Below are 13,366 nucleotides of genomic sequence, written 5' to 3'. Positions count from 1 at the left end.
TCAACAATTCACTCACCCATTCTCTAGGGAGCATCCAGTCCTTCTGGCTCTTTGCTTCCTCCGTTTGTCTTTCAACCAGGAGCAAAGAGAACATGCTAACAAAACTACCTGACCATATAATTTCTTTCACCACTCGTGTTACGTGTCTAGCCAGATTCTCCCTCCCGGTACATGATTCACCCACATGCAACAGTGGCAATGTCACCTGCTTACCTACAGAAGCCACTCCAGCTGGCACCGTCAACTTCTCCTTCGCCAGGCTGTTCACTGGCACTTCCTTGTTGGTTTCTAGTGGAGGAACCTCATTGGTTGGTTTGGGAAGAGAAGGAGCACCCAGCCCCCCAGCTGGCGAACCGCCAGGTGTTGCAAAAAACTGAGCCACCATCCTCTTTGCTTCCACAAAAGGGTCCTCCCATATTTCTTTTGCCCTGACTGACTTTGACAACATCCCTGCCTTTCCTAACCAAGGAAGAACTGCAGCTAACTATGCCACTAAGTCCTGTGGAATCGGGTTAGAGCCTGCAGTAACGTCCTTTGGGTCCCCTCCCCCGTGGCCACTGACTCCTGTGTGCCGCTTCCTGCCGGAACCCCCACAGTAGGAACCATGGGCGGGACACCTAATGGAACTCCTCCCAGATGGAGCCCCTTGCAGGAACCACCGGGACTGGGGCACCCAAAGGAACACCTCCCTGAGGACCCACACCAGATGGACTATGCACCTCCTCCCGCAAGTCCTGGGGCACCCAAAGGAACACCTCCCAGAGGAACCACACTCGATGGACTGGGTACCTCCCCTTCACCCCCGAGCTGAGGGACTGGCACGGGTCCTTTTGGTAAATACTTTCCTTTTATAACCCCTTTCTTGGGCCTAGCCTGCCTGTGAAGTGGGCCTAATTCCCCCCTGGGCTTGGGAGGCACTATGGTTAGCCTAGGCCTCTCTACAGACTCACCTTGAACCTCTACCCTCTCTCTGAGATCTGCAAGGCTCTGCCCTATTTTATCAACCTTCTTCCATCTTCTATCCGTAGTCACCATCTTGTGCATCATTATCTCCATCATGTATTCCATGCTTCTCCACACGCTTGCCTTACTGGCCATAGCTTCTAACCAAATTGCAAGGTTACTTAGAAAGTGCTGGTCACTAACACTGTGTACACAATGCTACCTGCACTTAAGTATTTTAGTCTTACACTGAGAGACACCCCACTATATTTCCAGGTCTGGTTGACTGTCCAGGTCCTTACCTTAATACTGTTGCAGGTACACAAACCAGCTGTAAGCACCCACAGAACAGGAGCCACGCCACACCAACTAACCTGGGGGTTAGGTGAGTAATCTCAAGCCATTGCGGCTCCCAGAAGCGGTGGAGTGCAGGGCTGTCTGTGACCTCTTGAGAGATGCTCTGGTGTTACCCCGGATACGCAAACAGAGATGAGTCTCTTTGTGCTTGGACTCTATAGTCATGACAAAGGAGAAGATTAGATCAAGTGCTACTGTAAACAAATAAACAAATCAATCTGCGTTCTGCTGCTGCATTTATTGTACACTCACTCCATGAGATCACAACCCCCCACGGTATTCGCTGCACCACAATGTAAACCGCTCCACAAATGTCAGATCCTTATCAAACTAGGTAGCTAAATTAAACTTGGGCCCAACGCAGTACTACAATCACCTAGGTTATTTATGAAACGCCCTTGCCCCCACACGCAGCGCTTGCCCAGGAAAAAACGACCGCACTTGTAAATGATAAAAAAAACTTGCCCCACACACAGCACTACAGTCACCTGCCTCCTGTTCTTCAGGCCGGGTGACTGTCTAACCATAAAATTCACCTATATAATAAATGCGCTTGTCCCTCACGCAGCGCTCGGCACAGTAATCACAGCTGCCCCCGCGATACAGAAGCGATGTACGCTCCTCTGACACGGCAAATACTGCCTCCAAATCCCAGGGAGCGCGGGTCGGGTCAGAGCTCTGCTCTCGTTCCCAGCCTACCGCGTCAAACCCTCAGCCCAGGAAAAGTCCTCCGCCTCACCCACCTGCAGTAAACAAAAGGGGGAAAAAGAAGCTGATGTCCCACGACAGTCCAAGGGAGGCGATCACATTCTTAGGATATCGCGTCGGTCTGTCCTCAGTGTCGCCCGACTGCAGCGAAACAAAAAAGGGTCGAGAAGGGGGGTTTGGGGGGCAGCCGAGCCGCGAGGTCTGCCCCCCGGGCAGATTTGGGAGGGGGAGGGGTGCTAGCCGGACGCGGCCATTTTGGCACTTTGGGCTGCCTGGGAATAGCCCAAAGGCAGCCCAATTTGGTAGGAGGTAGCCCAAATGCAGCCCAGGTATTTAAGGGCTTGCGACACTCCCCCAGCCACCATTTTAGGTATTACGACCTGGTGGCTGGGGGAGAGCTTAGGGTTTTTTGTTGTGTGTGGTAGTCTGCGCGTTTTTGCCTTAGGTAGGTGTCTCTGCTTATAGGTGATTTGGATTGGGATAACAGCGGGGTACTCACTGTGCGCGTGGTTTCGGGACGCCATCCGCCTGCTGCCTGAAGCGGGCGGATGGATCTCATGGTCAGTCCAGGGGTATCGGCGCGCCCCCCGCGGTGCACTTCAGCGCCGCCCGCGAAGCGGCAAAGCTGCAGGTGGGTGATAGGGGCTGTGCGGATGTCAGGAGCGCGGCCCCGGTAGGTGCGGGGGGGCTCGGGTTGGGTAGCATTTAGAGCGGGCGAGGCGCGCTGTCATCGGCGCCTCGCCGCACGGGTCTGTGTCAGCAGTGGGAGGGGCGGGAGGCTCTGGAGGGCTCCGGGGCAGTGATGAGGCTGTAGGCGGGCTTGGGTTGCGCGGATCGGCGCGTGGCTGCCCGTGTGTGTAGGGGAGAGATGGGGAGGCCCTGCAAGGGGGCGGAGCTTCACGGGGGGAAAGCATGTGGAGCTGCAGTGGCTCTGGGGGGCGGCAGGGGGCGTCTGGAGATACTGTGGGGGGCAGGGGGGGAGGGAGGGGTCGGGTGATGAAGGCAGCCAGCAAGCTGTAAGGTGGCAGGCCCTATAGGATGTGGCATTAGAGCCCCTCACCTGTCAGGCAGGGAGGGGGGGGAGGTAGGAAGGCAGGCAGGTGGAGTTGGGGGGGTACGGGAGGGAGCGGGTCTGGGAGTCAAGGGGGTTGGGGGGAGGGGTTAGCAGGGGGGTCAGGAGGGGACTGTGGGGGGGTTACCCCGGTCCTTTTAGAGTTGGAGGGCAGTGAGAGGGCTGGGGGGGTTGGATGTGTTCGAGTCTCGGGATTATGGGGTGCAGGGTGCTCAGTGGCAGGGAACCAGCACACCAGAGGTACCTTTTTTACTTGCAGGGTGAGAGCCAGCGCGGGGTGGCGGACTTGGTAGGGCTTGGAACGGCCCAGCGGCACCAAGGAGAAGGGAGGGCTGTGCCTCCTGCGGCAAGTCCGGAGTCGGCGAGGGATCACAGCGAGGCTGGCTCACGTAGGCCCTGGGCGGGCTCGCTGGCCCCTCCACCCACAGGCCCCCTGCGGCTTGGGGAACAGCAACGGAACGGGAGCACAAGCACGAAGGACTGTATTGTTTTGGATGCGAGGTAGGGTGGATGAGGCACTACTTGGACATTTGACCGTAGCCAGGCCGCGGAGGCGGCTGAGGGTAATCTATGACAACGCCGGTCCGGCTCTTTGTTTACGCCGGTAGGGAAAATGAAACGATGGGGGGTCGATCAATGTTTACCCGCTGGCCAGGTGGGACCGACTGGCCATATGCAAACTGCCTTTGAACTACTCACTGACAACGTACAAACTGAACTCCCTGAGCAGGTCACATCTGGGGAGACATATGAGCCGGTAATGAAGATGCAACGACCAGATGGTGATAACGATTTAGAAAAGGGGGTGGTGATGAACAGAGTGTCTGAGTTAAGCAGACCACTCTTACCCAGTCCAAAGATCAGGGCTTGATCCATCACCGTTATTTATCTCACTGCCCCATCCCAGCTCAGAACCTGGCTATATGCAAATCGGTCTGTCCCTGGCCCAGTGCATCATGGGAACAGGGCAGACTAAACTACCAAGCCAATTCTTCACCAGAAAGGAGACAAGCTACCGGGGACCGGTTTCTGGCATTTCAGCCTTCTTCGGCCCGGCTTGCTTGAATCCTGATGGAGCAGTGAGAAAGGGACTCATGTCTGAGTATATCCTGCCACACCTATAGTGGCCAAAAACGATTTAGAAAAGGGGGTGGTGATGAACAGAGTGTCTGAGTTAAGCAGACCACTCTTACCCAGTCCAAAGATCAGGGCTTGATCCATCACCGTTATTTATCTCACTGCCCCATCCCAGCTCAGAACCTGGCTATATGCAAATCGGTCTGTCCCTGGCCCAGTGCATCATGGGAACAGGGCAGACTAAACTACCAAGCCAATTCTTCACCAGAAAGGAGACAAGCTACCGGGGACCGGTTTCTGGCATTTCAGCCTTCTTCGGCCCGGCTTGCTTGAATCCTGATGGAGCAGTGAGAAAGGGACTCATGTCTGAGTATATCCTGCCACACCTATAGTGGCCAAAAACGATTTAGAAAAGGGGGTGGTGATGAACAGAGTGTCTGAGTTAAGCAGACCACTCTTACCCAGTCCAAAGATCAGGGCTTGATCCATCACCGTTATTTATCTCACTGCCCCATCCCAGCTCAGAACCTGGCTATATGCAAATCGGTCTGTCCCTGGCCCAGTGCATCATGGGAACAGGGCAGACTAAACTACCAAGCCAATTCTTCACCAGAAAGGAGACAAGCTACCGGGGACCGGTTTCTGGCATTTCAGCCTTCTTCGGCCCGGCTTGCTTGAATCCTGATGGAGCAGTGAGAAAGGGACTCATGTCTGAGTATATCCTGCCACACCTATAGTGGCCAAAAACGATTTAGAAAAGGGGGTGGTGATGAACAGAGTGTCTGAGTTAAGCAGACCACTCTTACCCAGTCCAAAGATCAGGGCTTGATCCATCACCGTTATTTATCTCACTGCCCCATCCCAGCTCAGAACCTGGCTATATGCAAATCGGTCTGTCCCTGGCCCAGTGCATCATGGGAACAGGGCAGACTAAACTACCAAGCCAATTCTTCACCAGAAAGGAGACAAGCTACCGGGGACCGGTTTCTGGCATTTCAGCCTTCTTCGGCCCGGCTTGCTTGAATCCTGATGGAGCAGTGAGAAAGGGACTCATGTCTGAGTATATCCTGCCACACCTATAGTGGCCAAAAACGATTTAGAAAAGGGGGTGGTGATGAACAGAGTGTCTGAGTTAAGCAGACCACTCTTACCCAGTCCAAAGATCAGGGCTTGATCCCTTGACTGGGTGAGAGCTTTCTGCTTAATTCAGAGACTCTGTCCCTCACCACCCCTTGTTGTAAATATTTTTGTCCACCCTAAGCGTGGAAGGGTATTCTCAGATGTGAGACCCTTGCTCATTGCACCATCAGGATTCAAGCAAACCGGGCCGAAGACGGCTGTAATGCCAGAAACCGGTCCCCGGGAGCTTGTTTCCTTCCCAGTGTAAGAATCGGCTTTTGTAGTTTAGTTTGCCCTGTTCCCATCATGCACTGGGACAGGAACAGACTAATTTGCATACAGCCAAGTTCTGAAACTGGGATGGTGCAGTGAGCTAAAAAACGGTGTTGGATCTAGCCCTGATCTCTTGACTGGGTGAGAGCTTTCTGCTTAATTCAGAGACTCTGTCCCTCACCACCCCTTGTTGTAAATATTTTTGTCCACCCTAAGCGTGGAAGGGTATTCTCAGATGTGAGACCCTTGCTCATTGCACCATCAGGATTCAAGCAAACCGGGCCGAAGACGGCTGTAATGCCAGAAACCGGTCCCCGGGAGCTTGTTTCCTTCCCAGTGTAAGAATCGGCTTTTGTAGTTTAGTTTGCCCTGTTCCCATCATGCACTGGGACAGGAACAGACTAATTTGCATACAGCCAAGTTCTGAAACTGGGATGGTACAGTGAGCTAAAAAACGGTGTTGGATCTAGCCCTGATCTCTTGACTGGGTGAGAGCTTTCTGCTTAATTCAGAGACTCTGTCCCTCACCACCCCTTGTTGTAAATATTTTTGTCCACCCTAAGCGTGGAAGGGTATTCTCAGATGTGAGACCCTTGCTCATTGCACCATCAGGATTCAAGCAAACCGGGCCGAAGACGGCTGTAATGCCAGAAACCGGTCCCCGGGAGCTTGTTTCCTTCCCAGTGTAAGAATCGGCTTTTGTAGTTTAGTTTGCCCTGTTCCCATCATGCACTGGGACAGGAACAGACTAATTTGCATACAGCCAAGTTCTGAAACTGGGATGGTGCAGTGAGCTAAAAAACGGTGTTGGATCTAGCCCTGATCTCTTGACTGGGTGAGAGCTTTCTGCTTAATTCAGAGACTCTGTCCCTCACCACCCCTTGTTGTAAATATTTTTGTCCACCCTAAGCGTGGAAGGGTATTCTCAGATGTGAGACCCTTGCTCATTGCACCATCAGGATTCAAGCAAACCGGGCCGAAGACGGCTGTAATGCCAGAAACCGGTCCCCGGGAGCTTGTTTCCTTCCCAGTGTAAGAATCGGCTTTTGTAGTTTAGTTTGCCCTGTTCCCATCATGCACTGGGACAGGAACAGACTAATTTGCATACAGCCAAGTTCTGAAACTGGGATGGTGCAGTGAGCTAAAAAACGGTGTTGGATCTAGCCCTGATCTCTTGACTGGGTGAGAGCTTTCTGCTTAATTCAGAGACTCTGTCCCTCACCACCCCTTGTTGTAAATATTTTTGTCCACCCTAAGCGTGGAAGGGTATTCTCAGATGTGAGACCCTTGCTCATTGCACCATCAGGATTCAAGCAAACCGGGCCGAAGACGGCTGTAATGCCAGAAACCGGTCCCCGGGAGCTTGTTTCCTTCCCAGTGTAAGAATCGGCTTTTGTAGTTTAGTTTGCCCTGTTCCCATCATGCACTGGGACAGGAACAGACTAATTTGCATGCAGCCAAGTTCTGAAACTGGGATGGTGCAGTGAGCTAAAAAACGGTGTTGGATCTAGCCCTGATCTCTTGACTGGGTGAGAGCTTTCTGCTTAATTCAGAGACTCTGTCCCTCACCACCCCTTGTTGTAAATATTTTTGTCCACCCTAAGCGTGGAAGGGTATTCTCAGATGTGAGACCCTTGCTCATTGCACCATCAGGATTCAAGCAAACCGGGCCGAAGACGGCTGTAATGCCAGAAACCGGTCCCCGGGAGCTTGTTTCCTTCCCAGTGTAAGAATCGGCTTTTGTAGTTTAGTTTGCCCTGTTCCCATCATGCACTGGGACAGGAACAGACTAATTTGCATACAGCCAAGTTCTGAAACTGGGATGGTGCAGTGAGCTAAAAAACGGTGTTGGATCTAGCCCTGATCTCTTGACTGGGTGAGAGCTTTCTGCTTAATTCAGAGACTCTGTCCCTCACCACCCCTTGTTGCAGATGGTGATAACGGCGGTCAAAGTCACGGCCGAAGCAACTTGTAAAGGGGGATCAGACGGGGGTGATTTTGGATTAACCCTGGGGAAGACTACGCTCCGCTGGTCTTAATTTACCGGCCCTTTCAAGGCCACTCCCGCTCTGAAGGGGGTGGGGGGTAGGTGCAGGAGCCAGTCCGGGGGCCACGGGTGCTTGCAGGGGGTTACGAGGGGAGTGTAGACCAGGGAGTGTGGTTGTTTCGGGGGCGGCCAATTTCCGGTCGGCCTGGGAGCGCATGGCGTGGTGTAGAGCGAACGAGGCAAGGAGGTTGTTTAAGGGGCCGTATGGCGGGCCCATTTTTGGGATTGGCCATGGGTGTGGTGGATGGTGTTTCCCCATTGGGGGTTGCACGATGGAGGAAGGGCGGCGTCGCCTCCTCTAACATGGGCGTGGCCGGTATGTGGGTCGGTGTACGATGGAGAGGCCACAGGGTCGTCGCCTAGGCGGAGGCAGCCATAGAGTGGTGGTGAAGGCAAGACTGGGTGCGCACGTGGTAAGTGTGGCATCGAGTTGGTTTCCGGATCAGTCCGGTACACCCAGACGACGGGGCCTACTGGGAGTCCAGTTAACGGCCGCTGGGTTGTGGAAGGCAAGACTGGGTGCGCACGTGGTGAGTGTGGCATCGAGTTGGTTTCCAGCTCAGTCCGGTACACCCAGACGACGGGGCCTACTGGGAGTCCAGTTAATGGCCGCTGGGTTGTGGAAGGCAAGACTGGGTGCGCACGTGGTGAGTGTGGTATCGAGTTGGTTTCCGGCTCAGTCCGGTGCACCCAGACGACGGGGCCTACTGGGAGTCCAGTTAACGGCCGCTGGGTTGTGGATAAGGCATGGTCATGGGCTGCTTGAGGTTGGGGGCGGGCCCCAGACTCCACGGACTGCCAGGTGGCTGGACAGGTCTGGGGTGGTTGTGGTATTCCATTGCTTGTTGTCATTTGGAATTATCTGAGGTCAGGGGATTGTTTAGGGTGGTAGGCTCGACAGTCGTTCAGGGGGGTATCGGGAGCGTGGACCGTTTTCTCCTTATGGGGGTTGTTGCGTGGTCTCTACGATACTATGGTCATGGGCGGCTTGAGGTGGGGAGCGGGGTCCCTGACTCCACGGCCTGCGCGGGGCAAGACGGTGTGCGCACATGGTAAGTGTGGCATCGAGTCGGATTCCGGCTCCTTACGGTGCACCCAGACGACAGGGCCTACTGGGAGTCCAGTTAACGGCCGCTGGGTTGCGGATAAGGCATGGTCATGGGCTGCTTGAGGTTGGGGGCGGGGCCCCGGACTCCTTGGACTGCCAGGCGGCTGGGCAGGTCTCTGGAGATCATGGTTGTGGTTTTCCGTTACTTGTTGTCAACGGGAACTATCTTAGGTCAGGTAGAGTGTGTGGGGTTGTAGGCTCTGCAGTCGTTCAGGGGGGTATCTGGAGTGTTGCTGTTATATTTTTCGGTGGTTGTTGTGAGGTCTCCGCGATAATAGGGTCATGGGCTGCGTGAGGTTGGGTGCGGGCCCCTGACTCCACAGACTTCCAGGTGGCTGGACAGGTCTCAGGAGATCATGGAGGTCCTGCGGGGGTGCCATGGGCACCGGAGAGGACAGTGGGGCCGGGCACAGCGCTGTCCATTTTGGGTATTGAGCTGGACTCAGCGGCGATGGAGGCCCATTTTCACAGTTGAAAGGTAACACATGGGGGCTGCTGAGGTGAGGGAGAAGACGGCGGGACCGGGCACGGCGCTGTCAATTGTTGGGTACGGAGCGGGACTCTGGGTCGAGGGAGGCCCATTTATGGAGGGAAGGGTAGCAGCGGAGTGGGGCTGCTGGTGTGGTGGCAATGCACACAGTGGAAATGTTGGGCATTTAGGTGCTGTTGGGGCACGTTGGAGTTGCGGGTTGAGGCCTTTGGGTATGGAGTGGGACCCGGAAGAAGGCGGAATGCTTACCAGGGGAACACTGCAGCAGAGGTGGTGGATGGCGAACGTTGGCTCGCACTAGTTTCGGATTGGGGCAGAAGCGCACGGGGCAGGGGGGCAGCAGGTGCTTCGGAAGATGTCCTCTGGGTGTTAACGAGGATATGGGCACAGTTGGGGGCTGGGGAATATACTAGTCCGGATTTCGAAATCCGCTGGCCCTTTTTTGGTGCCATGTAGTGCAGCCACTAAGTGTTATGGTAATTTCGATATATGAGCTCTTCTATAGCCGCTCCCATTATGCCAGGGCACATATCATAGTAGGGTTTGACTAATAGTACCATTTTCGGCTGCCACGCGTCCGATTCTCCACATGGAGGACTCATGATGCTGGTGAGCGGTAGTCCGGGCTGGGAATGCCCTCTTGCGTCTGTGCACACCGGCTAACTTGCAGGTTTTGGGATTGTCAACAACTCTTCTCTATTTTTCCATAAGGAGAAATGTTGGAACTTTACGATTGAGGGTGGCATACGCAAACCTTCTTTCGCAGGGTACAAGGTAGGGGGAGGGACAAGGTACTTTTACACATGCAGGTTTTCACATAAGCAAATATACACTTGCATTTTGCTCAGGCAAAAAGGCAGTTCACGTATATTTTGGGGTAGTACAAGTCCTTGCCCTGCTAATGTAAAGTCTGGTAAATTCACGAAAGTCATATACCAAGAGGCATTTTTGAAACTTTAACGATTGGGCGCCTGAGCGGTCAGGCATTGATCAGGACCTTTTGTGTTTATTAAAATTCCCTCTCTGGGGCGGCCGGCTTCAATGGAGTGACAGCATTCGGTATCTCACAAGGAGCATATCGGTACGTAAAGTGTTTTTGTTCGGAGCCAGTACATATATGGCAGGGTGTGCCTCTTTTGGGATCAAACACACTTTGGCTTTGCCACTGTTTGTGGTAATGGGGAGGGTCCGGCAGCTCTCTCATCAATAAACTTTTACAAAAGCCAGGCCGGAACAAGTCATGCATTGTCGGCACAGGAAAGCTGGCCACCGTTGTCGGGCCTCCTGGCTTTGCCAGGGCTGTGTATTTTTCTGGCCCATAGTCTTATGCAACGGGGTCCAGATATGTTTCCAATGCGAATGTTTAAGGAATTACTAGCTTGCATTTATCACATTTTGCTAGAGGGTGCTGCATAGAGCTGGTACTTGAAATGACAGTAGTTTAGCAAACGTTATTTCCCTATTTTCAGGGTTTTAGTCACAATTTATAGGGGAAGCAAGGAACATTAATATAGCTTTCAAGCGTAGGCGAATACTTGCATGTAATCGGGGAGCATTCGGTGAGCATCGTGCATAGCCTCATGTTGCTACACTTTGGAACTGTGCGTATGCAATCCATGCTGTAACCACGGTCAGCTGGGCGGTCAGCATGTACAATTACGTAGAGCGCTCCCCCGAATAATACGGACTGGCAAGTAAGGAACCATAAATACGAGTTTGAACTGCATTGACGCAGGCATACACGCATATTCACTACACTACTGGCGGTAGCCTTTCCTGATCCTTAAGGTGGTACTGCAAACTGGCGGTAACGGGTTTGGTGCACGGGGGGGTTGGGCCTACTTGTCGCGAGGACAAAGGCACATGAAAGTTTGGTGCATTTGACCCCAAACAATAAGCCCTGGGCGGGGGCTTGGGATTTCCACACCCCTGGGGGTGCAGCGGTCTTTTCTCTTTCAAGTTTGGGTCGGATCTGCGGTTCGGGACAGGTTCATCTACATTGGGGGGATGTTCTTTGGTCAAGAGGGGCGGAGTTTGGGCTGCAGGCTATGCGCCGGGAATTGGCGGAGTTGCTGGGCAGGATGTGTGGGGTTTTAGACGGAGTGGTACCGCGGGGGCGCGTGGAGGGGCAGTTCTGCCGCAGGCAGTGGACAAAGCGCAGAGACATTGAAGGGTAATGGTGCGCTTGTTGTCGGCATTTGGGTTTCCGGGGGACATGGTGCACGGACTTCAGGTATGATGCACTAGAATTGTGTCGAGGGGATGGGGTTCATCTCTATGGAAGGGATGACCTGGTATCTGTTTGAGCTTTGGGAGGTGTTGTCCGGTTTGTTGGGCGACTAGGCATTGGGGGAGGTCCCGCCTGCGGTAACTTTGGGGGGGGGGGGCAGGGGAAGGGGGAGGCAGCGTAATCGCCTAACCTCCACCTTCCCCTGGGTGGCGGAGTTGTTTTGGATGTTGGCCAAGTTTGGCTGGAGTTCGGTATTTTGTCGTTGAGCTCGGGGAGTTGGGGAGCGGGAGCAGGGAAAGGGTAACCAGTTTGGGGGGTTACATTAGAGGGTAGTGGTTACTGTTGCAAGAACAGATAGGAATGGAGGTCTTGGAAGGTTTTTGGAGTAGGAGGGATGGGAGAAAATTGGATACCAAGGAGGGAATGCTTTATATATTGCTATGTTATAGGGTGGGGGATTTGAACATGTGGGGATCCTAGGGGTGGGGGGTGATAAACAAAAAAGGGTCAGGTAACTCGATGTTCAGAGAGGTGTTTAGTTTTGTAAGGCGGTGAGACAGTTTTAATATATATGTGATGTGCACCTGTTTCAATAAAGCGGCCTTTTACACACACAAAATGGTAGTCGGTCGTGCTTGCCACCCCTCACTCCCTCCCAAGGGGGGTTTGGGGGGCAGCCGAGCCGCGAGGTCTGCCCCCCTGGCAGATTTGGGAGGGGGAGGGGGGCTAGCCGGACGCGGCCATTTTGGCACTTTGGGCTGCCTGGGAATAGCCCAAAGGCAGCCCAATTTGGTAGGAGGTAGCCCAAATGCAGCCCAGGTATTTAAGGGCTTGCGACACTCCCCCAGCCACCATTTTAGGTATTACGACCTGGTGGCTGGGGGAGAGCTTAGGGTTTTTTGTCCCCGCCCACCCTCCCCGTTTCTAGGAGTTTTGGGGAGGGTTTTGTTTTTGGGTGTTAGGTGGCGGTATTGGGCCAGGTGCACTGGGGGAAGATAATTGTACTTTGTCGCTTGGAACAGGTGCAGGCGGAGTTGTTTTGGATGTTGGCCAAGTTTGGCTGGAGTTCGGTATTTTGTCGTTGAGCTCGGGGAGTTGGGGAGCGGGAGCAGGGAAAGGGTAACCAGTTTGGGGGGTTACATTAGAGGGTAGTGGTTACTGTTGCAAGAACAGATAGGAATGGAGGTCTTGGAAGGTTTTTGGATTAGGAGGGATGGTAGAAAATTGGATACCAAGGAGGGAATGATTTATATATTGCTATGTTATAGGGTGGGGGATTTGAACATGTGGGGATCCTAGGGGTGGGGGGTGATAAACAAAAAAGGGTCAGGTAACTCGATGTTCAGAGAGGTGTTTAGTTTTGTAAGGCGGTGAGACAGTTTTAATATATATGTGATGTGCACCTGTTTCAATAAAGCGGCCTTTTACACACACAAAATGGTAGTCGGTCGTGCTTGCCACCCCTCACTCCCTCCCAAGAAGCCGATGTCCCGCGACGCCGCTACCGTTCTCCCGCCATTCACAGCAGCCAACAGCCCAGCCTAGGATACAAAGCTGCACCGCGTTTCTGAAACAATGAAAAAGAGAAATAAAATTGCTGCCTCCTAGCGAGGCTGCTCTGGTAGGCTGGTGAGCGCGAGGAGCAAAGATGATGATTCCTCCGCTCCCCAGCCTTTTATGGGCCATTTCCAGCCAGCCAGTTCTAACTGGCCTGGCATTGTCCACACACATGACCCAGAAGTGAGTCTGATCACTTACCGGTCATGCTTGGGGCCCACGACCTATCCTGATCGAGACTTGCCTGTCGTGTCACTACGCACTGCGACAATCCCGCCTTTAGGGTCGTCAGGGGCCGGCACGACCACCATACTTTTGGCGAGTCCGATGCCAGCCGCGCTGTTTCTCAAAAGCCGTTGGCTGTCAGCTTACAGTAAAGCACTATA

The sequence above is a fragment of the Lissotriton vulgaris genome, chromosome 4_1, assembly GCF_964263255.1.
Source record: "Lissotriton vulgaris chromosome 4_1, aLisVul1.2, whole genome shotgun sequence".
Lineage (NCBI taxonomy): Eukaryota > Metazoa > Chordata > Amphibia > Caudata > Salamandridae > Lissotriton > Lissotriton vulgaris.
This window is presented reverse-complemented; position numbering follows the sequence as displayed.